Here is a 22,589-nt window from a genome sequence, read left to right as displayed (position 1 = left end):
TTCTACCAAAATGCTTGACCCTGGCCTTCATAGTTTATAGGATCATATAGGCCCTTTTGAGTTTATCTGCTATAGGTCAAAGCGGCCCAGAGAGATACTGCAATTTACCTTAAGACAAATAAATAATTAGGCACAAAGTCAGAATTGGAACCCATATTGTCTCATGGTGAATCTAGTAAATTATACATTTCCCCTGTACCACACTGCCTCTATATCTTTGCAAGGGCTGTCTCTTCTTTCCCCATTCTCGCCCTCTATGCCCCATGCTCGCCATTCCCTCTTTCTTTATAAGTTCTTCTTGCAACTCTTAGTTACTTTCAAGGCTCCGTTTCATGTCTAGAAGTCTTTCACATTTCCATATTGCTTAAGGAACTCTTCCTCCTTAATCTATTGCCTTGGTCTGATTCTTTTTTATTATTATTATTATAGCTTTTGATTTACAAGATATATGCATGAGTAATTTTACAGCATTGACAATTGCAAAACCTTTTGTTCCGTTTTTTTCTCCTCCTTCCCCCCATCCCTTCCCCCAGATGGCAGGTGGACCAATACATGTTAAATATGTTAAATACAATATATGTATACATGTCCAAACATTTATTTTGCTGCACAAACAGTAATTCTTTTTTTAAAGTTTTTTTTTGAAGCCTTTCTCTTGTCTCATTTAACCACTGCCTTAATTCAGACCCTCGTGGCCTGTAGCTTGTGTATTGCACTAGACCCCTAATTGGTCGCTCTTCAAATCTCTCCCCTCTCCAATCCATCCTGTACCCAACTATTAATGTGACTTTTCTAAAGCATAACATACTTTTCTGCTCTAATGATTTTAGTAATAAGAGTGGCCATAGTAAGAGAGGCTCATCAAATAGGCTTCTGTTAAGACTGCTCTCCTGTTCTTATTTGGAATTGTAATGATATGGGATACTTGTGGGTCATTCTGATTAGAAAATTTTAATTTACTTAGCCTGGGCCTAGGCATGATATTTAAGGATTTTCCTGGAAGAAGCTCGGGTAGATACATCCCTTCCTCCATGTTGAATGGTTAGCATTGATATTGTCCTCTCATTTGATCCTCAAGATGTGATTTAGGGGAGCAAATTCTAATTGCACCAAACGTTGAGGTCCAGTCATGTGAAGATTGAGTGGCCATTCTCTTTAGCAAAAGGTCAGTTTATTTAAGAGAAGAGATTACAGACAAAATGAAGAAGTAAAATATATCCCACAAGTGGTAAATATGAAATAGTTTGGGAGAGCACATAACAATTAATAATGGAAAAGTCACATTCCCTAGTAGAACTTAAAATTAACCAGGAGAAAGGGAAACCCCATGTGATTGGAGCATACCCTTAGCTTGCAGGTTAATCCAGAAAGAAGTTTAACACCCTAAAAGAATTAGCTCTAAGTAGGTGGGGATAAGAGAGGAGAGATTCCTCATGGAATGGGGGAGGAGGAAGGGGAAAGAAAGCACAAGACCTGGTGGGCTCAATACAAAGAGATACAGCATGAACCATGGACAGATTTATGGGAGAGATTTAACCTCAGGGATTTAGGGTAACTTGGATTTCTCACTGTACATAGTAAAGTAGGGCTATTTATGACCTCCATGGTGGTTGGGACTATGTGATTAAACTGATCCCTATCAGTGCTCTTCTCCAATTGCCTAAGGGAGTAATTTTATAAATGCCTTAGGCTCCTTCTGCTAACTCCACTTAGTAACCCAGATCCTCCTCACTTAAAACAACCTTATAACACATGATGTTATTAGTCCCATTTTATAGATGAGAATACTGCAGCTTAAGGAATTTAAGTGACTTGCCTAGAATCACACAGGTAGTGAGTGCCTAAGTCCTGATTTGCATTGGGTTTTCCTGATTTCAGGTTCAGTACTCTAGCTACTGTACCATTTAGCTGCCCTCAATCTGCTCAGTAGACCAAATTATGATGACTTATATTATCTTGGAATATATACCTTATTCAAAAGGCTCCAACTCTAAACTGTCAGACCAATTGCTAAGTGACCAACATGCTATATCAATTTTGTCAGTGGCTAACAATAAATTACTTCAAGGAAGATAAAACCGTAGTTTTAAATACTGTGTCAACCAAGTTCTGACTAGGAGATAGTGGTGTTTCCTTTGTGGGTAAAATTATACTAATCATTATTTCAGGAGAGTGATGAATCCTGATGGCTTATCTTATAGCTTTTCAGAGCTAATCTTCTTGTTTTAATAATGTTTTATTTCAGCAAATCTATAGATATGCTAATATTGCTCAGTTGAATCTTTAGAAATGATGAGATCATGAAAATCTTTAAGCAAATAAGATAAAAGGCTGATAGGTAATAATGCAATTAGGTATTCATTTACTGTTTTTTCCAAGAAAGGTGGAATACATGCTTGATTGGCTTTGACCAATATTGCCCAATAACTTTGATTTGAGTTGTCTTGCCCCCTAAGTGGTCGGTGTCTGTCTGTCTGTCTCTCTCTCTCTGTATATATATATGTACTTGTTGTAATTGTGCATATTGTGTTGTCTTATTTTTATTTTTCTACTTTATAAACAACTGTATGTGTATTTGGATTTTTTATATCATGGTTATATCCTACTCCTTATTCCTTTCCTTCTAACACTTTGCTTGTGACAAAAAAAAGAACAGTTTCAGGGCAGCTAGATGGCACAGTGGCTAGAGCACCAGCCCTGAAATCAGGAGGACCTGAGTTCTAATGCGGCCTAGCTGGGCAAGTCACTTAACCCCAATTGCCTCAGCAAAAAAAGGCATTTCATCAAAATTTGCTGTCCCTGAAAATATGTTAGACCGTGTATGCGCCATTTCAAACTTGTGGTCTACCACCCCTCTATCAAAGAATAGGAAAGGGCTTTTCCTCATAGCTCCTTCAGAGTCAAGATTATTACATTTGGCATAAATTCTGATACATCAAATAGTGTAATTTTCATTTGCATCAGAGTCTACATTGTTTTCTTTTTTATGTTTTCTTTACTCTAAAAATATGCTTGATGAAGACATTGTTGGGTCAGAGAGTATGAATAGCAACTTTTTACAAATTTTATTTTCTAAGCACTTTGGGCCGATTCAAAACTTCAGCAAGAACGATTTAGCTTTCCCACCCCCAACACTGACCTTTTCGTCTTTTGTCATCAATTCCCATTTCTGAATAGAGTTGTTTCAATGTGCATTTCTAAGTAAACTGAAGCTATTTTCATATGATTTTGCTTAGTTTGCATTTCATACTTTAGAAATTTTTGAAAATTCTTGCCAAGATAAATGTTTGACCAAGATATGGCCTCCCCAGCTGTTCTATTTGAATCCATCAAAACCCAATTGTTCTAATCATGCCAAATACAAATTGAAAAGATCCAGTGAAAATCTATGGCTATTTACATATCCTACCCCAGAAGAGCATTAAAGGTTATCCAGAACACAGGAAACGGATCTCATTAAAGCTATATAGCCAGTGTGACCTGAGATGGTGGATGGTGATTGAGTATGGGTAATTAGACAGATTCTCCCATTGCAGGGCCATGAAATGATGGGGTCAAGAGGATTCAGAGGCACAGAACCCCAAAACAAATCTTACAGTTTCAGGATTCTCCATGTACAGTCCGCCAAATGTAAGAGAGAAGGGTTTTGGACCTCAAAAATATATTGAGGTTTTTGGTCTGTGTTGCAAAGTATGTCACAATAATTTATATGCTTACACCACTTCCAAATTAAGAGGCAATGATTTTATTATGCCCTTGATTGGCATACTAAGTTTCAAAAGTATTCTAGCCATTACTTAGATGATATGGTCACGTGATGGCTCTCTTCAAGATTGGAGCTTGCTGAATGTGGTGTGGTGAGGTAATGTAGGGAAAGGTTGGAGGGCTGGAAAGAGTCAGAGTCTCTGCCACAGCACACTCAGGAGGGAAGACTTCAGGCTCCAGACTACAGAACTGAAGATTCATCTTTGATGAGCTGCATGGCAGCTTTCCTACATCCTTCACTTCTTCTCCTAAAGACCAAGGACTTTGACTAATCCTGAGGCCCTCCAGAGAGCTAGCCTGGACATTATATGGGATGACATGATAACTTGGACTTCTGATTGGATACAGTAACAGTAGTGTTTTATTTCTTTTTTTTTTAATTATAGCTTTTTATTTACAAGACATATGCATGAGTAATTTTTCAATATTGACAGTTGCAAATCCTTTTTTTCCAACTTTTCCCCTTCTTCCCCCCACCCCTTTCCTCACACGGCAGGTTGACCAATACATGTTAAATATGTTAAAGTATATGTTAAATACAATATATGTATACATGTCCATACAGTTATTTTGCTGTACAAAAAGAATCGGACTTTGAAATAGTGCACAATTAGCCTGTGAAGGAAATAAAAAATGCAGGCAGACAAAAATAGAGGGATTGGGAATTCTATCTAGTGGTTCATGCTCATTTCCCAGAGGTTTTTTAGCTGGGTGTAGCTGGTTCAATTAATTAACAGTAGTGTTTCTTAAAAGAAGGAATTAAACTAGGAATTCAACCAGAGTATATTACAATAAAGTCTTCTTAAGATAAAAAAAACGCCTAATCAAAATCAAAAGCTCCACATATAAAGAGGTAATGCATCTGTTCCTAGCTCTATTTGCCTCAGGGAATAATGTGGGCCATGATTCAGGCTCTCTACTGTCAATGCCCACATGGCTATCAATGACCAAGGACCTCATCATTGGGACACAGCAATCTAGTCTGTGTTCATATGCAGTCAAACAAAGGGCTTTCCTGACAAATTCATATAATGTTCAGAAATACTTATATGAGACTCTTAGAAACTTGGGTAGCATTGGCCAACCTAGTTCCACACAACGTGATACTCGAGCTCAGAATAGTACTACAATACTCAGAAATGAACAAGCACACAAGTTTTTTATTCTCTGAAAGTGTTGGGAGATCCTTGAATATCTAATATTCTGAACATCAAATGTGAGGGTGGGAAAGTGGATTTCCAATAATCTGAAGATGTGGGAATCATTACAGCAAATTAGGCTAGCCACTTCATCCAAAAGTACAACTCGAATTAGTTGTACTTGACACAAAACTCTAATTTAGGAAATAAAACTGGAGAAATGAGTAAATGAAAGGAAACATGATCAGTATAAAAATTATTGCACTTCTAACTTCATAATCATTTAAAGCAGAAAGTTAAAGGGTAGGGGTAAATGAATTTTCCCACAAAGACTATATCAGTATATGGAAGAAACTTAACGAAGGGTTAAAAATGAAATAAATATTGTTGAGGCAGGAACTGGATAGAAACTCAATGTCTACAAGAAAATGCTAGCATTTATTCAAGAAATGCTGTCCCTTGGAAATAAGAGAACAAAAGTAAACAGAAATCTTTATTCCAAGATACAATAAAACACAGCAAAATCAAAATTAAAACTAATCCAAGAGAATATATTTCATATCAAAAACATCTAGTTTGGAAAACAAGTCAAAGAGCTAATTTTTTTTAATTAAAGCTTTTTATTTTCAAAATATATGCATAGATAATTTTCAAAATTCACATTTGCAAAACCTTGTGTTACAAAATTTTTCCCACCTTCCCCCTGCCCCCTGTTTTAGAGAGCAAGTAATCCAATATATGTTAATCACGTACAATTCTTCTATATATGTTTTTACAATTATCCTGCTGCACAAGAAAAATCAGATCAAAAAGGAAAAAAATTAGAAAAAAAAGTAGGCAAAAACAACAACAAAAGTGAAAATACCATTTTGTGATCCACTTCAGTCCCCACAGTGCTCTCAAAGATAATTTAAAACTCACTGGACTTCCTGAAACCACAATTAAGAAGAATAGAATCCTGACAGTATAAGTGAAATGATCAAAATTGAAAATTTCCCTGATCTCTGTGAACCAATGGGTAAAATAAAGGTAGAAAGAATTCACCATTTACTACCCAGAAAGGAAGGCCAAAAGGAATTTCCCAAGAATAACAGAGGCAAAAATCTAAAAGTAAAAACAAATACTGAAAGAATCCAAAAAGAAGTATCAAGGAACTTTAGTCATTATCAAAGAACATCTGGCAGTTTGTACTCAAAATAAAAGGAGACCATGGAGTATAATATTCTAAAAGGCAAAATATAACAATAGTTTTTCCTTTGAAACGATATATATTCCTGTAGGGAAAAAGTTCTCAAGGGATTACAGTTTTCAAGCTTTCTCAATGACAAAGAGGTGTGATAAATAGGAACTTTAAAATATAAACAGGAGAATCTAAGGAAATTTTGATTTGAGAATTCAAAGGGAATTATAAGATATTGTGCTACCATTTTAATAGATGGAGTAGAAACAAATGTTCCTTAAGGGACTAATGTCTCCAAAGTGTATTGAAGGAGTTAAATGAGAAAGCAGAAATCCTGAGAATGGAATCCTTCTGTTCTAAAGCATTAAGGAGAAAAAGAAGGGGAGTGTAAAGAGAAGAATATGATACCATAACAAAAAAAGAAAACAAAGGATGGAGCTTTCTGTTTTTATAATTAGAAAAAATAGCAAGAATATGCACTGAAGATAGGGTGAATGAAGAGGGCAAAAAAGGAGCATGTCTCTTACGTGAATTTTAAAGCATTAAATTTGCTCTCTGTCTCTTGGGTCTCCATCTGTCTTTGATTCTCTCTCTCTCTCTCTCTCTCACACACACACACACACACACACACACACACACACACACATTCACACACCAAAGTGAACTACAAGTTTTTAAGAGAATATTGGGTTAACAGGAAGGATAATAACCTGTGAGTTATTTGAATGAATAAAAAAGTGACCTTATTCATCTCAAAGGGTGGACTAAAGGGCAGTAAATAAATTTTAAAAATGGAATCTGAGAGTGTCATAGATGGACTTTTTACCAATTGGGGACTGCTTGAAGAAATTGGGGTCTGTGAAGTGAATGTGTGCATTAAGAAATGATAAAAAACAATTTCAGAGAATCCTCAGTAGTATGAATTGACCTAGAGTCAAATGTCATGAACCAAGAAAACAATTTATATATTGAAAATAGCAGTGTAAAGAAAATATTACTTTGAAAGTCTTTTAAAAATTCTGATCAAAGTAATGACTAACCAATTCTTAAAAGGGCCTATAATGATTATGATGAATCATGTTACCCTTTCCTGACAGAGAAGTACAAGATACAAGACATGGAGGCCAATGTTATTGAATATGATCACTATGTTCAATCATTCTGTTTGACTCTACTAGATTTTGCATTTTTTTCCCCTTTTTCCATCAATTATCTAGGAGGGTGTATCAAAGAAGAGGGATAGCAATATTAATGCCCCCTAAAGTTAAGTGTCTGACATTTTTTAATGCACAGAATATAACAAAAAGTCATAGATAAACAGCAGGCTTTTAAAGCTATGGTCTAGAATTTTAGGGATTTTTTTTAAACAAGCAATATAAAATGTAGAATCATTGTTTTATATAATCCTTTTATGTTTTGCTATGCCATATTTAGGTTCAGAACAAAAATCTTCAAAGTAAAAGTACCATTTTATGACTTAACCTATCTGTGAATTTCTTTTACTCTTATATGTTTATGTAGATCCTCTAAGTGTCTTGACTAAAACGTCCATATATTTTGACCCTGAGATATAGAGCCAAACCTGTTCCCTAAGGCAGACAAAGGTAGAAGTGAAAATCGTATATATATGAGAGCATTTTGAAGTAGTAATGTTATCCTTCTTAATTATTAGAAACAAAATATCATACCGCCAGGGTCAAGTTGCAGTGTGTCTGTGACAGATCAGCCCAATATGAGCTTAGAGGATTCTACCTCAGATCAGGCACAAACAGTCAAAATGAACTTTTGGGAGGAAATGTCTTCTAAATTTGCCCATCTCCCATTTCTTTGGAAGTACTGTTGTTAAGCCTGTTACTTGATAGATATTTTCAAGAATTGTGGTACATGCAATTCAATTAATTTTAGTGGGTCCTCAGAAATTAGCAATATGAACAATTGTATTAAAGACCAAGAGTGATATACAGAAAGCTTGTAAATGATATACAGACTAAAAATGGAAAGAACAACAACAAAGAACTGAATACTGGGTAATTTTGAAGACCAAGCTTGGTCCTGCAGAAGAGCTGAGAAAATAAACCATCATTTTTTTTTATTACCCGAGGGTGTGGAATATTACATATACTATTAGATTCAATTTATACTTTGATCAGCTTTTTCTCCTTTAAAAAACTTAAAGCTTAAATAGAAAATTAAGAAAGAAAATATTAGAAAAAGAAAAAGAAACTGTCATGTTTACAGCAGAACATACAAGAGGATTTAAAATACGTAACAATCCATTTCCATTTCAGCAAAGTATATAAAATAAATCAGATTGTATTTAGAACTGTCCACCTTTTCTTTGTTTCCAAGTAGGTTTTCTTTTATTCTCTGCTGTGCAGTTTTTATTTTAACCTTTTTGTTTCTTTCTCTCTACCTTCAGCAAGGTTTCCCAAGGAGGGTATAGTTAAGCACTGATATATTCATTTATCTACATAGACATATACACACATACATACATACATACATGCATGCACATTTACATATATACTTGTCTCTTGTTTCCCATCCCTGCTAACTCTTGATTATCTTTTCCATAATACTTTGTTTTTTATGTTATATTATTTGTTTCCAGACACTTTGGGTAGCTTTTGGCAGGGTTGTGTACAGATATGCCTTTGATATGCAAAAAGAAAAGATATCTCTGTGTCTATGGATATATGTATGTATGAATGTTTCTATCTACATATCTGTCTATGGATGGATATTCCTTCCTTCAATTCTTTATATTCTTGACATTGTCAAATTAATTTACTATGTTCATTTTCTTGTAATTCTTGTTTATATCTTTCTTTCAGGTCCTACTTTTCTTTTATCCAATACTGAATATTTTTCCTGATTATTCCTTTAACAGTATAAGCTGAGATCTGGTCATTCTAGCTCTTTTTAATTCCTATTGCTTCCTTGTTTGCTTTTGTCATAATTTCCTTTGAAATTCATGGCCTTGTGCTCCCAGTTGAACATTATTTTTCTTTTATATAGAAAGTAATCCCTTCATCCTTTAGGTATAGAATTAAATATATGAATTATTTTATTATTATTATCTTAACATTATTTGTATAATATTGGTTTGGATCAATCAAAAACCATAAATGTCTCTCCAATTATTTGTATTTTTATCATTATATAAATCATTGTATGTTATAGTTAATTCCTCAGTGTATCTCAGTGCAATAGCATTCAATTCTTTTACTCATTTTGTAGTCATTTTAAACAGAATTTTTCCTTTCAATTATTTTTCCTGGCTTTTATTAGTAATGTATGAAAATGTTTATTGTATTGATGGGAGTTTTTTGTTTATAACTTCTTTACTGAAATTATCGTTTCAATTAATAGTTTCATTTAATTTATATGATTTCGTAAATAAACTATTGCAACCTCTGCATAAAGAAGCAATTTTCATTCCTTTAAGATGATTTGCAGCATTTAGTAGCTTTTTCCTTTACTTATTCCTTCATTTTGTACTTTTGCATAAGTGGGATTTTTAGTACTTTGTCAAATTATAATGGAGGTAATGGGAACATTTGTCCATCCTCCTGATTTTAATGAGAAACTTCTAGTATCTAGGATACCTAGAATACTGGCTCTTGATTTTAAATGGATACTTTTTAAAGTCATGTTAAGGAAGATTATATTATTATATTTTTCACAAATGAGTACTGTATTTCATTGATGGCTTTTTCTCTCTCGCTTGATATAAGCTTATGTTTTTTATTATCTCTGTTGTTCATATGATTTATCCTGTTCATAATCTTCCTAGTCTTAAATCCTCATTGCCCACATGGTATAAAGCTGGCCTAGCACAGTAAAAAAATATTAAGTATATTACTCTATCTTCTTTATGATGTGATCTATGATGTGGGATTGTCACCAGATGATGGCAGGCACCAAACATTGGGGTTCAGTCATATAAAGAATTCACAATGGCCGCTCTCTTTGTCAAAAGGTAAATTTATTTAGGAGAAGAGGTTATAGACAAAATAAAGGGATATAAGAGACACGGGGAATGGTAAATATGAAAAAGAGTTGGGAGATCATATGAAAGACCAGTTCCTCAGTGGAACTCACAATTACCCAGTAGAAAAGGAGCACGTCATAAGGTTTAGGGCATGTCCTTAGTTGGCAGGCTAAATCCTGACAGGGACTTAGCCCTCTAAAAGAGTGAGTTAGGTGTAAGGAGAATTGGGGTTGAGAAGCAGAGTGGCGTTAGGGGAGATACACCATGAGGGCCAGTGCTGTGGTGGACTGACCCAAAGAAGGGCAGCAGCCATGGGATGGCCCATAAGTACATTTTATAGGGAAAATTTAACCTTGGGGACATGACTTGGATTCCTGACAGATATGGCAAGGTGACACTGCTGGAGACCTCTACAGAGGGAGGTTTTCAGGGGGTTGACATAACTTGAATTTCAGACTGGAGGACTTCCCCAAATGGTGGGACCATGGAGCTGAACTGATCTCTCTCAGTACCTTGTGCCTGCTTGCCCCAGAGATTAATTCCTTTAATAATCAAACCTAATACTGAAGACCTCATCATTGAGTAGTATTTTACTTTAATTTCTTTGATATTCATTAATGATATTGATCAGTTGTTTTCCTACTTTGTTTTATATATGCAGTCATTCCCACCATCCAGATGGGGAAACTGCAACTGACTGAATATTGGAGGGTCATAAAACTTATAGGTGCCTCAGGAAGGATTTGTAGTCAAGTCTTATGGATTCTAAAGCCAGCATTTAGCAGAGAGGTTATTGTTCTTAATATAGTTGATAAAATTTATTACTAAATATACCTTTCTTTTTTTTTCAATTTGAACGTTTATTTATAATTTTCTCAATTTCTTATTCCTTCTGGTTTTTTGTTGTTGATACTCAGTTATGTCTGACTCCTTGTAGCCCCATTTAGCGTTTTCTTGGCAAAGGGATTGGAGTAACTTACCATTGCCTTTTTAACCTCATTTTACAGATGAGGAAACAGCCAAACAGGGTTAAGTGACTTGCCCAATGTGACATAGCTTATATCTGAGGCTATGTTTGAAGTATGGAGGTTGAGTCTACATGACTCCCAGTCTGCCCCTCCATGCACTTAAGCACTTTATCTAATTATTTAGATTATTATTTTCAATTTCCAATTGATTTTTTGATTTTGATATTTTAACTTTTTGCAATACTTAATCAATTTCTTTTATATTTTCACTTTTGTTGACATAGAATTTGACATATTTCAATTTATAAAATAATATTCATTAATTTACACTCGATTATGAATTGGTGCTTTCTTTAAAAACAAACAAACAAACACTAATTTGATTGTCTTATCCCTTTAGTCAAATTTGCTAGTACTTTGGGAATTGGGCATTTAAAAAACAGTTTTTGGCTTCATCTATCATCTTAACAGTATTTTTTTTTAATTAGCTAACTTCTAAGATTCACACTTTTTGCCTTATTTTGGAATCGTTAATTTATCCAGTTAATAATTTGTTAAATAAAATTCTACAAGTTAATAATACCCAACGAAGAGAACAAAAATAAATATTTTTTAAAATAATAGTGAATTTTAAATTAAAAATATTGTTGAAATAAAAACTGACTTACCATATATGATCAGTTCATGGATTATCTTTTTTTAGGTGACATATATGTGTGTATATAAATATCAATATGTATTACATAGATTTTTTTTTTCTGTAAGGGCTACTTTTCATGTTTACCTTGATTGTTGTTGTTTGTTATATTCTTACAATTTTCTTTCATACTATTATTTGTTGCTATAACATTATCTTTAATCAGCTAAGGATTATATTATTTAACTTTCATTTAAATCTTTGTACTTTAATCACATTTCTTATTCACTCGCTTTTTATTGGTGTTGTAGTTATATGCAGTATGTTTAATGTGTTAGTCTTTCTGAATTTATTTACAAGTTATGTATGTTCTGGAATGTTACTAATTTTTATGACAGTTCTACTCAAGGCCAAAAAATAAATATGTTCCATATATGTTCCATATATCCAGCAAATAGTTATAATATCTATTCTTGTAAGTTTTCTTCTTTAATATATTTATTTAATATTTCATTTTCATCAAAATTACATGGAAAAAGAATTTTGAACATTCATTTTTCAAAATCTGAATTCTAAGTTCTCTCCTTCTTTCCTTCATTGATAAGGTATGCAAATTTATCTAGGTTATATAAATATGTAGTCATATAAAACATATTTTCACATTACTCATATGCTTATTCTTAAATTTTTGAAAGTAAGCTCATTCTTGAACTTTATGGTTTTCAGTTTCTTCATCTGTTAAATGAGGAGTTTGTGGTATAAGAACCCTTAAAGTTTCTTTCTAGCTCTAAGATCCCTGCTTTTGAACTGATTCAATCTTTCTGTGTCTTGCAAGTAGAAAATTCTATGTTTTTGTTCTATAAACAAGTTTTATACCTTCCTTCATTTTATAATTTCACCACATTCATATTCACAACTAAAATTAACAAGTGTGTTCACCTCTCTAAATGCTGTTGTAATATTTCTTTTTTTCTTATTGTTTTCCTTGCCCATCGTTATTTAAAAGCATATCAAAATCTCCGACTTAGGGATTTCTCGGCAGAAAATAATGTGTATTGTAATTTTATTAAAGAGCTATCCTTTCTCGTTATGGAGTGTGTATAATTCTGGAGAATAACTAATTTCAGTGAAGTTGTAATTCCTTTCATTTTTTCTTTTTTTGTATTTCATTCTATTTTTTAAAAATATCTTCCTATTGAAACATTATGTGCGGTTCAAGTTGCTTGTAAGCTTGTCTTTTTGATCTTGAAGGGCAAGCATTTGATAACTATATGAGCAAGTTAAACTAAAGTCTATTCAATATAGGCATCCTTTTGGTTGTATCAGTTTCTATTCTATAATCTCTTTCCAGTCCTTTCTTAAAAGATGACATTTATAGTCTTTATTTATTTGTCCTTTCTAGGAGAGTAGTAGTTCTCAGGACTAAAACATTAAACATTAGCTTACTTAGTTCCTTCCTCTCCAGCTGTATGGCTTATATTATATGAACATATGAAATACTTTGCAGTGTTGCTAATGGTAAGTTTATTTTTCTATTTATATGTAGTTATTTTTGTACTTTGTGTGGATCCACTTCACTCCTATTTAACTGAGATTTCCCACTATAACTTTTCCACATTGTTAGTACTTAAGGATTGAGAATTTGATATAATATAAATAATTCTCAAGTCAGTGGGTTTGGTTTTAAAGATCACTACTGATGCTTATTACCTTTGTGACCTATGGCAAAACATTTCACTTTCTTTGTCTTCCTTTTCTTAAGCTGTCAAATGCCAGCACTAGACAAATTGACCTTTAACATTTCTTCTGGCTGCACATACATAAATCGGTGTTGTATGCCTCCTGAATCCTTCCTTCATTGCTCTTATTTTAAATGTTTTATATATATATATATATATACCATATTTTTCTTTATACTTCTAATCTGTTCTACAAGTTCCTGTGATATTTGCATGTTTGTATACAGAGGCATAGTTATTAGTGTACATTTTTTTCAAGAGATTTTGCTTTACTTGATTGTACAATGTATATGACAGCTCTTTCGTCAGAGGACTTTGGTTGAAATCTAATGTTTCATGTTAATTACCTATGTGACCTTGGACAAATGATGTAGCTTCTTTGAGTCTTAATTATCTCATTTGTAAATGTGAATTAGCATATTTGTGTTCCTATCCAGTCAGTGACAAAGTAGTTCTTAATTGGTTTGGTGACCGTAAATTGCTTATTTATTTTTTTTTTGGGGGGGAGGAAGGGGCTTTGTACAACATTTTTCTTTGAATGTTTCTTTTCCTTCCACTCTCTTTGTTGTTATTGTTCATTTATTTTATTTGACACCTTTGACACTGTTCTGAGGTACTACATATAATCTGGGTTAGTTACACCCACCCACTCAGCCAAGTTTTTGACATTTCCCTTGCAATTTTGAGGCATACAAGCTGAAACATGTCTATTTTTCTGATATAGAAATTATTGTGTAATTTTTTCAGAAATTTGCAGACTATCCTATGTTCTGCAATAATGAGGCTGCTGCTGTTTCAGTGCATGATCTCATCAAGGTAGATCCTTTCACTCCTTCAGTGTGATCTTTAACCCCATACTTTTTCATCCTATGGTATCCTTTTCCATAGATAATCTTTAGAATTCATGTCCATATCCTCTTCTGGATCTTTTAAATCTAATAAATCCTGTTCTCGTGGCCTTCCCCTGTCTCTATCTTTTAACTTCCCAGTAGATTCACGCTTGGGAGAGTTGACTTGGTAGTGTGGTTGTGTTTCAAATTCATTCATTTTCCAAAATATGTATTCACTTCCGATTTAAGCTGATAACTTGATTTTTTTTTAAAAGCACTGGAATTCATTTAATGGGTCACTTCAGTTTCAGGTTGAGCAACTTATTCTGCTCCATTGCAGTGACTGTGTCTCAAACCACATGGAAAAAAAGGTTATTCCCAACTGGAGATTCTCCTGTTCTTAACCAAAGGTTGAATCTCTCTATCAGTAATTGCTCACAAATTATTTTGTATTCAAAGTCAAATAGGAAAGCTAATTGTTTGTTTACATAACAGGTTATGTGTTGATTAAAGGACATTAGTAGCAATTAAAATACATTTTGCTTGTTCAGGCAAAATTGCATTGCATCTTAATAGAACTTTAGTGATAATTTTCACAAATTTCCGGAGATGGGGAAATAATTTCCTGGGATACAATTTTCTTTGCCTGATAGAATATATTTCAACCTTTCCCAGATCTGAATCATAAGGATTTTTTTAGGTAAACTCTGATAAACTGGAAAGGGAAAGTGGTAAGGACTTGGGTCCTCAGAACCCCTTTTAAATGAATTTTTTTTGCATTTTTTCTAAGTTTACCTAGAGCTGTCATTCTAGAGCTGTCATCAAAGAAAAGTAATATTTCTAATTTAGAATCCATTTTGCATCTCGTTGCCTTTTCAAACGTTGACATTGGAGTGCTCCATTTATAAGCCATCTAATTTAACTCTTACCTTAAAAGGAATCTATTGAACCTGTCTAAGATCAGGGTCTTTTAGCCTATGCTTAAAGTCCAGAAAGAACTTAGATTCCACAACTTCCAAAGGAATTCTTTTTCACTTTTTTTTGCTCATTCCAAATTATTAGAAAATTTCTCTCCTCTGAAGCCTAAATTTGCCTCCTTGTTCCTTCTACCTTCTATCAGTGTTCTGCCCTCTGGAGCCAAGTAGAATAAATCTAATCACACTTTCATATGTCAGTTCTTCAAATACATAAATAAAGCTATTATATCCCCATTACTTCTGAGTGTTCAGTTTTTGAGGCTAAATATCATGAATCCCTTCAAATGAGCCTCATATCCCATGGATCTATGACCATTTAGCATCCTGATTTACTCCCTCTGGATGCTTTTCAGTTTATTAATGTCTGCCTTTCACTGTGCTACAACAAAATGAATACAGTCCTTCAGACATGCTCTGATCAGCACAGAGTATATCAAAATTATAACTTCCTTTTTTCCCAGGGTTTGATCTCTTTCTTAGTGCAACCCAGGTTTGCATAAGCTTTGGGGGTTAGAGCATAACATGGCCAATCGTTGCTTTTATCTTATATTTGATAAGTGGGTTTTTCAATTCCATGTTGGTTTCACATTTAGTTCACTGAATTAATTCCATCTTATTATTTTCAGCACAAAGGTTGAGACATTCAAGATCTTTTTTGGATCATAATAAGAGCAGTCATAGGTATTATGATGATTAAATGAGAATACTTGTAAAGCATTTGTCACAGTTTGTGACACATAGTAGGTACTGTATAAATGTTCAATGCCTCTCTCTTTTATATACCTCAATGTGTCATACAGATGCATTTATATTAATTAATATTAGTAGTAATACTATTATTAGTAGTAGTAGCATTTATATATGAAAGAAACATTCATTAATTGTTTAATCTGTGCAAGATCCCTTGCAGGACTCTTTTAGAATATGTTCTTTGATCCCTAAGCAAGGAGGTAGGTGCTAATATCGGTCCCATTTTCACACGAGGAAACAAGTAGACAGTAGTTATGTGACTTGCTCAAAGTGATACAAGAAGTGACCTGGAATTGTTCTCTCCATCTTTTTTTTTTAATCTGAACGCCATTAGAACCTGAAGTAACTTGACACTCAAAGAAAACTATTTTTTGTGAAGTCCCTTAAGTGGCACTTGAAAAAGACTCTTGCTTGAAGCATCCTCAAAGGGGATTGGTTGACAGCTGAACCTCCTATCTCTTCCCAACTCTGTCCCATGCACCCATGCAGAGTAAGGTTTCTGTTGCCATCAATAAGAATTGAATCCCAAACCAATAGCCTGTGAGACAGAGGTTATATAAATGATTAATGTCATATAGCTAGTGTCTGAGGTTGGATTTCAATTCTATTCTTCCCAGTTCTAGGTCCAGAGACTAGAACCTAGTACCTATCTGCTTCTGGGATGCTGACACTGTCATGCACTATAGTAGTCATCATTCCCTGCCCCTGTCTAACCATACAGTACTTCCCTCTATCTCCATTACCATTTATTCTTGGTACAGGATGGGAGAAGTTCCTAGTCAACATTAATTATCAGGGCTACCACATGTGTAAGTCCAGGGTCAAGTATTTGAGGATACAGCCTTCCATCAAGAAAAGGAGAATTGTTCAAGCCCCTTCGTGACAGAAGGTCACATCCATGGCTCCTATTGCGGGGAGGAACAGTAACAATTAGTCATCAAACAATTTATTAAGTGCTTTCTATGTGCCTTGTACTATGTTGAATTCAGAAAATACAAAGTCCAAACCAAAATAGTCCCTTCCCTTAAGGAACTTATAATATATTGGACACGTGACACATACAGAAATACACACATACATGCACACATATACGTGGTATATATAAATCAATTGTGTATATATAAATCAAATAAATCTACCTTGTAGTGAAAAACACTTGTCCTTGAGGACAAAAGCCATGATATTTGTAAATAATTCATCTGTATTTTGTATCCTTTTACTATTGTGAATTATTCAGATATTATAAGATTAATTTGAATTGAGGTTGGAGATCAAAAGGTTGGCGAGTCTAATAATCCTAAGTGGTTATCCTTTGTTAATGAAATCCAAATTGCTAGGTGGCGCTGTGAATCTGTAATCTTTTTGGACCCACTAGGAAATGACACCCAGTATAGAGGAAAGAGAATTTAGTTGATGATTTTTATGCTACTATGGAACCATGGCACTTTCTGTACTTATATGGAGTTGAATTAAAACTTTGTTGTGTACTATGTGTGTGTATTTGTACACACACATATGCATGTACACAGCTGTAGTTCTTGTATGAGATCTATGGGTCCTGTATTCCACATATAAGGAAATGTATTTTTGAATCTATTTGTAGGTTTTATGAATGTGAATTCTGAATGGTATGGTCAAATAGAGATACCCACATGAAACCCATTGGTAATCTTAGGTATCACACAGTTTGGTTACGATACAACTCGGGGGGCTTGTGTGACTCTGGAAGGCCATACCTTTTCCAGAAAGAAATATAGTAAAGAAAATCAGAGGCAGATTAGACATCTGTGTGTGTGTGTGTGTGTGTATCCATATTATTACATCCTCACATGTAGAAATTTAAAACTCTAGCAGTTAAAATATGATGTGGAATGCTTTGCTAAGGATCCATAATTGGACATATTGAAGCAAAATTGTTATTTATATATCAGAAATAGACATAATATTGAGGGTTTTTTTGAGAAATTTTAATGATGGGAATTTTTGCCAAGAGTTTAGCGGACATATCAAAAGTTGGACATGATGATGTTGATGTCCGGTTCCTGGCTTGATATTTTATTGGGGGTGCCACGTATTTAAACTGTCCAGATACCTGCTGGTGGCCCACAACCACTAATCAAGCTATGATTTCCCCTAATCATAATTTTATCTTTCAAACAATAAATAAATAAAATTCCTTGCTTTGTTATTTCTCTCTCTCTTTGATTTTACAAAAAATGATTTCTCCATTTGTTTCTCCATTTATAAAATTGGTATTGCCCCCTTTCCCTTCTAATGACCTCAGAATCAATGAGGTTTCAAAGCACTGAGAAAGACTTAAGTCCACTGAATACAGGTACAACATTATGCCCCTGTTTCCATGAAGGTATTTTGTTCCCATCAAGCTGTGCTAAGAAATAAGCAAGAACAAGCCCTGATCTTTCTCACTAGACCATCTAGCTCCTCAACCTTACACAGCTCTAATTGTACCTAATGAAAGAAAAGTAGCATTTTTAGGTCCTAGTTATATGAAACATTTTAAATAGAACTGGCCTGGGGCATTTTTTAAAATAAAATCTAAATAATGCAAGATTGTTAGTGGGAGCTGGGCCAGGGCAGGATTCCACATTTCATAAAAATCAGCCTCAGCTCCACACTATCAGGCTGCTTAAGCTGTGGACTTCACCGTACAATCCTCATGGCTCAGTCTAGCTGGACCTTTTTCCCATGATGCATAGGACTGCTACCTCAGTAACCCGGGGACCCTTTGTGTCTTGACAAAACCAGTGACACACAGGAAAAGTACCAGGGTTCAATGAGATGGGGATAGAGCACTGAACAGGACAGGGTTGTGGGTTAGCCCTCAAGTGACCTTATAGGAAATAGGAAACCCTTGGAATATGTTGTATGGTGAGGCTAACGTACCAAATGAGTACTTTAAGTTATTATATATAATAGGTGTGTATACATATTTATTTATATATTATATATATGATTGGATAGACAAAATATAGATATGTATAATATAGATTAATATATAGTTGTAATATAATAGATATATTAGATAATAGATAAAAACAAGTTCTAGGTAGACTTGTTTCCAAAGCCCACTCTAAAACTTTCTAAATGCATTAGCTTTGGCAAATCACTTAATCATATTCTGCCTCACTTTCCACATTTGTAAGATGGGAACAATATGGATCACACTCACCTCAACTGGTAATTGTGCTAATCAAATAAAATATCTCTTATAGGAAAATACTTTACAAATCTTTTATAGATATAGAAATTTCATAATTATTGCATTTTCCAAAAGCATATAATTCTAGGTTCAGATTAGTGTTTACTTCTATATTGTGCTAAAATCTGTACTCTTTAATTTCCATTCTTTTCTTTAAACCAAAAGAATAAGCTTAATTTCTCTTGTAGAGCAGTGTCTTTCAGATACTTGAACACAACTAGCATATATCTTCCCCCTATTCAGTCATGTTAAGTTTTAGCAAGTACTCGCTATGTGCAGGAACAGCATAAATATCTCCACTTGCTTCAGCCAGTCCATATAAGATATGCTTTTTTTAACCCTCTGAATACGTGGGTCCCCAAACTGTACCCCAAATACCAGCCTAGCAGGTGCAAGACCCAGGACAATTAGATTTCAACTCCAAATAACAGCATTTCAGAGATTAAAGGTCATCTAGTGAAGTCTTTCCTTTTGGGAAAAGGAGTCTTTTTTCTAGGTACTCTGTGAAGTGCTTTAGAAATACAAATGCAAGAAAAAAAAAAGAGTCCTTTAATTCCAATGGGAGAAAGGGAACTAAAAATATAAGGATATAACGGTCATGGCCAATTAGGGATATGGTAATAAATTTCTGAAATAAACTATGCGTCCCTTAATCAAAATGGAGATTATAGAAGATACTCCCCAGTGGGACAAGGGAGGTATGGGAATGGAAGGATGTTCTAGGATGAGAAGGCCTCCTAGTCAATAAGTGGTAAAGGAACAGTTCTTCCTCTTAGTACGGTTTATTCCACTGTGGGGAAGCTCCCATTATTAGAACATTTTAAATTAAATCAGATCTAACTTTGCCTTTTTGTAACTTTTACAAAAGTTACACGTTCTTACTAGCCCTACCCTCTGAAGTCAAACAAAAGAAGATAATTGCCTCTTCCACAATTAAAATCTCTACCCCTCTCTTTCCCTCCCCCACCCCAAATAATTATTTTCTTCTCTAGGTTAAAAATTTCTATGTCTTTCTAGTGATCTTCCTATTTTGGTCCTTTCCTCCCTCTTTCCACAAAGGGTATCATACCCTTATCTACAGATTCTCTTAAAAGCATTTTTTTTCTTCTGCACCTCTGAACCCTCTCGAGATATCTTGAGGTTTACTGGCTAGAATTTTTTCTTAAGGATAAGGCCTTAAACCAAAACCAATTTTATTCTAATTGGTCAATAGGTCCTAGACCAAGCTCCATTTGGTCAAGATCAACTCATTTTGAATGTAAATTGCAGTCATTTCTGCTTTTACCAGAAACCCTGAAGATATTCCTCTCCCAGATTGATTCATTCATTTATTTACTTAGTTGTTTTGGACTAGGTGAAAGAGGAAATACTTTGCCTCAATTGCTAGGTAGCCTTAATCACTGAATGGGTACGGCCTCTGTCCAACAGAAGCCTGTTGAAGATCTTAGCTTAAAAAGACCAAAGTCTCCTATTTCATCCAGTCATCTCCTGTCATCCTGATCTACATCTGGCCACTGCACCCAGATGCCTCTGGAGGGAAAAATGAGGCAGGTGACTTTGCCCAGCCCTCCCTCACTGAAATTCAATACCTCCTTGATGTTATGTTCCTTTTCAAGAGCGAAAAATAAACAACCTCTGTGATCTTCATATGCTATGAATTTAGAGCCTATTACCATCTTGGTGGCCTCTTGTGGACACTCTACTGTTACTTGAAATTTGGCAACCTGAAATAAGCACAGTATTTTCCACATTTCCCAACCATGCGTAAAATGCGGTCACTTGATTGACGAACTTCTGCTTAATTTTTTTTCTGACTGGTTTGCTACTTAATGACATTGTTTTTCCTTGTCCTTTTTCCAGGGTAGATACCAGTTCGAGAGTGAGGTACTCTATTTAATCCGATAAACATCTTATACCATCCCTTTCTGTCAACAAGTATCACTGGTCACTGGTTTTCTATCCTTTAGAATTCAATACATAGATTAAAGCAGGTTCCTTCCAATGGAATCAATGAAAGTTCAGTAGTATATTTTCCAAGTCTATAAAATCTGGGAAGAGGATAGAGATAAACATGCATTGTTATCTTCCAGGATATGTATCTCCCTTTTGTTTTCTATCAATTTGTATTTTGCTTTCTCTTTTTGAATATAAGTGTATAATTTTCTTATACCATTTTTTAGTATTAAATCGTTATTTAAAAATTTCTCCATGTTATAGAAAATTTGATCTACAATAATCTCTGCATCTTCTGCCTTCAGTACCAGTTGTTTCTCTTCCTATATTGGTGTTTGGTTTTTTGTTTTTTTTTTAATTTCCTTTGAGAATTTTTTCTCCTGCTTTTTTGTTTTTTAGTTCTAAATCTACTGTTGACTTGTTTCATGTACTCTTCCCTTTTGTCTTTTAGATGCTCTACTCATTTGCTTGTGTTTTTAATTTTTTTGATAGCCTTAACTCCTCGTCTAATATTCTGAAATTTTCAATAAGTTTATTGCTCTTTTGTACCATTCTATGGATTCTGGAGGTTTTCACAATTTTTGTATGATTATTAATCATATATTAATTATTAATGTATGATTTCACAAAATCTTATGTAGGTACAGCAATTTCTTTTCCATTAAGTTGTTTGATTTTTTTTTTGGCAAGGAAGTTGGGGTTAAGTGACTTGCCTAAGGTCACACAGCTAATGACTGTTAAATGTCTGAGACAGCATTTGAACAGAGGTCATCCTGACTCTGGGTCCAGTACTCTGTCGATTATACTTTCTAGCTATCCCCACTAGGGTTTTTTTAATTGACTTCTTTCATTCCATGGTATTGATTCATTATATTTGATCATTGCTTTGCTGTTTTTCTGATGTAAAAAAATTATTTTTTTGTGGATAAACTTCTTCATTTTACAACTTTCTTTCTGAACTGAATATCATCTTAATTGTTCTTCATCCCATACCAACCCCATGTAGTGTACCACATACACAATAATTCAAATATTGACAGGAGAATGATTTTTCCATCTCCTATTTATTGGTTGCTATTATTACTTCTTCCTCATTGCTATGTTTCCCATTTTCAAATACTGTACAAAGCTGATCTTATAACTGTTCTCCCTCAGGTTCAGGCTGTAATAGCTAATATTTATGTAGTACTATGTACTTGTCAGTGTGTTAAGTACTTTACCAATGTTATTGCATTTGATTCTTATAACAATCCTGGATTATAAAGGAGATATTATTATTCCCATTTTATAAGATAGGAAAGTAAGGCAGACAGAAATGAACTCAGTTTCTCAGGGTCACATAACTAGTATGTTTCTGAGACTACATTTATACCCATATCTTCCTCACTCTAAACTTTTATCACTGCTACCTTATTTCCATCCTTGGGGACCATCAAA

At 34.2% G+C, this 22,589-nt stretch overlaps 1 protein-coding gene across 1 annotated transcript in view; it reads left to right on the top strand.

The window, feature by feature from the left end:
- LOC116420351 (X-linked interleukin-1 receptor accessory protein-like 2) overlaps positions 1 to 22,589 on the top strand; it is a 138,626-nt gene that overhangs the window by 15,212 nt on the left and 100,825 nt on the right. The window lies entirely within an intron of this gene.

The sequence above is a fragment of the Sarcophilus harrisii genome, chromosome X (genome assembly GCF_902635505.1).
Source record: "Sarcophilus harrisii chromosome X, mSarHar1.11, whole genome shotgun sequence".
Lineage (NCBI taxonomy): Eukaryota > Metazoa > Chordata > Mammalia > Dasyuromorphia > Dasyuridae > Sarcophilus > Sarcophilus harrisii.
The sequence above is the reverse complement of the archived record's forward strand: the minus strand, read 5'-3'. Positions and strand labels throughout refer to the sequence as shown.